The sequence below is a fragment of the Dipodomys merriami genome, unplaced genomic scaffold, assembly GCF_024711535.1.
Source record: "Dipodomys merriami isolate MVZ:Mamm:240054 unplaced genomic scaffold, mDipMer1.0.p SCAF_7, whole genome shotgun sequence".
Lineage (NCBI taxonomy): Eukaryota > Metazoa > Chordata > Mammalia > Rodentia > Heteromyidae > Dipodomys > Dipodomys merriami.
Window position 1 is genome coordinate 21,239,238 of NW_027206290.1, and position 4,075 is coordinate 21,243,312.

Consider the following 4,075-nt stretch of genomic DNA (forward strand, 5'->3'; position numbering starts at 1 on the left):
ATAGGGGAGCTCTATGTGGAGTCTTTTGAGGAACCTCCATACTGCTTTCCAAAGTGGTTGGACAAGTTTACACTCCTAACAACAATGCAGTAAGGTTCCCTTATGTCCACATCCCCTCCAGCATCTGTTGTTATTAGAGTTCTTGATTTTAGCCATTCTAACTGTGGTGGGGTGGTATCTCAATGTTGTTTTGATTTGCATTTCTTTTATGGCTAGGGAAGTTGAGCATTTCTTCATGTGTCTATTGGCCATCCTTCTTTCCTCTTCAGAGAAGTTTCTCTTTAAGTCTTTTTTTTTTTCATTTGTTGTAAGAAAGTACAGCTGATTGGATCTGTTCATGCATCTTCATCAGCAGTGGGGGCATCTCCACCTTTAGTATTTCTAGTGTAAATTATTTGAGCTCTGTGCTTTGAGACTAACTTGATAAGTCCTTTACTAAGCAGCTCCCGAAGGACTGCCCTGGCCAGGGAGCCAAGAATCTTCAGCCTTTCAGAAACCACAGCAGGAGTTGTGAGCTTATAGTTTGGAACTTCCTTATAGAGTTTGCCATATGTGGCTTTGTCAAACAGGACCAGGTTGTTGAGCTTGTCCTGAACTTTGCCTTTGGACCACTTCTTCTTCTTGGCCTTGCCCCCAGACTTGTTTACTGGGTCCTTGTCTTTCTTGGCTGACTTCCTGGCATCTTTCTTCTTCTTGTTATCCTTGGGCGGCATCGCAAAACCTGGAGAGTAGGAGAGACTGCTGCGGCTTCGTCAAGATGTCTGACAGAAAGGAGTCTCTTTAAGTCTTTAGCCAACTTATTTATTGGGCAGTTGATTCTTTGAGGATTTGTTGTTGGGGGATTTAATTTTTTGAGTTCCAGGTCTATTTTAGATATGAGACTCATGTCCATTGTATGGCTAGTAAAGATCTTCTCCCAATCCGTGGGCTTTCTATTGATCTTGCTAGCTTTGTCCTTTGCCATGCAGAAGCTCTGCAACTTCATGCAATCCCATTTGTCCAACCTTTCTTTGATTTGTTGTGTTTCTGGGTCTCTATTAAGAAAATTTTGGCCTGTGCCAAGAAGACCTAGAGTTTCTCCTATTCTTTCCTGTAATGTTTTCAGGGTGTCTGCTTTGATTCCAAGGTCTTTGATCCATTTGGAGTTGATTCTGGTACAGGGTGATATATAAGGATCTAGCTTTAGTTTTCTACAAGTAATTAACCAATTTTGCCAGCACCATTTACTGAAGAGGCTGTCTTTCTTCCATTCTATTTTTTTAGCTCCCTTATCCCTTATCAAGGATTAGATGGCTTTAGGTCTGTGGGTTCATTTCTGGGTTTTCAATTCTATTGGTCCTGAGGTCTGTTCTTGTGCCAGTACCAAGCTGTTTTGATTATTATGGCTTTGTAGTAGAGTTTGAAATTTGGTATTGATATTCCTCCAGCACTGTTCTTTCTGTTAAGGATCATTTTTGCTTTCCGGGTCTTTTATTGTTCCATATGAAATTTTGGATTACCTCTTCTATTTCCTTGAAGAATGGGGTTGGAATATTGATAGGTATTGCATTGAATTTGTAGATAGCTTTGGGAAGTATTGCCATTTTCACAATGTTGATCCTTCTAATCCAGGAACATGGGAGGTTTTTCCACTTTCTAAGTTCTGCTTTGATTTTCTTTTTCAGGTTTTTAAAGTTTTCATCATAGAGGTCCTTCACTTCTTTGTTTACGTTAATTCCTAGGTTTTTTTTGGGGGGGGCTATTACGAATGCAGTTTCTTTCCTGATTTCAGCCATGCTTTTCTCATTCCAACAGGATCTTTTAAGAGTTGTTTGAGGTTGTGAAAGAAAGAGAGGAATCAACGATGACTCCAAGATTTTTGGTCTGAGTTCTGCGGAAGTAAAACTCCTATGAGGAAGGCTGGAGGAAGGGTTAGAAGGTTGGCTGAGAAATACCAGAAACTCAGTTTTAATATTTGCTATGAAATGAATGTCTGTATTTCCTCTAAAAGGCACACAGTGAAATTCTAACCTCTGATAAGATGTTGGGGGAGATTGGGCCTTTGTTAGGTAGTTGAAGTCCTGAGGGTAGAGTCTTCATGGAGCTGCTTGATGCTCTCATAAAAGAGACTCTCGTGAGAGTCCCTTGTCTCTTCTACCTGAGAATACAGTGGGAAGACACCGTTGAGACTAAGTGTGCTACACTGAATTTGCTGGTGCCTTGAACTTAAACTTGAGAATTGTAAGAGATAAGTTTGGTCTTATAAACCACTCAAATATCCTATGACATTTAGTTGGCACAGCCCACACTGATAAAAATCATACCTGTTAGGCTTTTAAGTACAGATGAGAAGTGTGCAATTGACTGTACAAGTTGGAGTCCAGGTGTACATTGGAGACAAGAGTTTAGGAGTCATCGGAACACTGAAACTTAAGGGTGAAGAAGAGCATAAACAATGCGAATGCGCTTAGAAAAGGGAAGCAGTCCAAGCATTTAGCTCCAGACACATTTTCAACGTTTGGGGAGGTGTAAGCATAATCTGGAAAAAGGGGGAAGTTGTTTAGGAAGGAGCAGCCAGTATGGCGAGCGCTCAACTCAAGTCTATTTCCCAACCTCATCACCTTGTCTTCCCTTTCACAGAATGCAAAGACTGGGAGCCAGCCACATCGCCCACGTGGGTTCATGATTTTCTTGCCACGCTTTTCTTTCCTTACTGTTGAAATGAATGACCTATGGTTTCTCTTTTCTTACCTCCCTTTGCCCTCGTCCACCCTGAAGGACCATTGCCATGTCTTTCTTTTGTCCCGAAGTCTTTCCCTTTTTCTATACCAATGACCACATTCAAAACAAAAAAGCAACTTGTACGTAGCAACCCCACTCCGATTTCACTATAGTCTTTTGTGTACATCTTTGTTTCTTCTCTAAACTGTAAGCTTTTTGTAGGTAAGACTTGAAAGAATGCCAAGCTGGTTTGTAGAATATGATTACATTTTCATTGAACAATTGCTGGGCAGGTATGGACAGGAGGAAGATACAAAGAAGCCATGGATATTTTACATGAAAAAATAACTTCATTTGTATCTAAAAATATGTGTTGTGCTGGAAACAGATTTGTCATTATATTTCTGTTACAATAGACAACATAGGAAATGATTCAACTGCTTTTTCTATAAGATGGACTTCACTGTGGTACTGCCTTTGAAAAATTCTTAAGATTGGGTGAAAGAGAATGAAAAGAAAGAAAAAAAAAACACATAAAATACTGGAATATAATGATTTTAATAATATAAGAGACAAGAATTCTCTATTTCTAAGCTGCGCCCTGTTGACTCATACCTATAATCCTAGCTACTCAAGAGGCTGAGATCTGAGGATCTCAGTTCAAAGTCAGCCTGGGCAAGTAAGACCCTTATCTCCAATTACCCACCAAAAAGCCAGAATTTGGAACTGTGGCTTAAGCGCTAGAATGCTATCCTTGAGCATAAAAGATCGGGAAAGGATCCAGGTCCCAGGCCCCAAATCCAATTCCTAACACTTGCACCAAAAACAAGAAAGAAAGAAAATTTCTCAATTTCTAAAACAGAATTATAAGCACATAATCTACTATGTAGAATGTCCTTGCAGCAGTGCATTTCCTTTATTGTAGGTGCCTGTGTCTTCTAGTTGGGTGACAGGCTTTCTCCTTCTTAATGTTTGGTATAGGGCCACATGATAGACAAACTTTACCTGCATCAGTGCAACAGGGATTCCCAGCACCATTTATTTCTTATTTCCAGTCCACCATAATGTGGACTGCAGCACGAATGTGTGATACCTTAGAGTTATGCAGTGTAATAAGCCATTCAAGTGGTCCCAGAAGACAGTGAATGTGTAACTTGACTTTTTAACTGAATTATTTAAATTAAAAAAATCAAGTCCTGCTATTTTCTGGTAAATAATGTACTTTAAGTGTAATTCAATTAGGAAATCCACCAGGATAATTCTGATCATGTGTATACCAACTCTAAAGATATAAATATGGGGGAAATACTGTGAAAGTTTTTTTTTAAAAAAAGCTTATTTAGGAATGAAAGTTTTTATTTTTGTTCTTCATTAT

At 39.3% G+C, this 4,075-nt stretch overlaps 1 pseudogene; it reads right to left on the minus strand.

Moving 5' to 3' along the window:
• Positions 1 to 335: 335 nt before the first annotated feature.
• LOC138816992 (small ribosomal subunit protein eS25 pseudogene) lies at positions 336 to 713 on the minus strand (annotated as a pseudogene).
• Between the last annotated feature and the right edge of the window lie 3,362 nt (positions 714 to 4,075).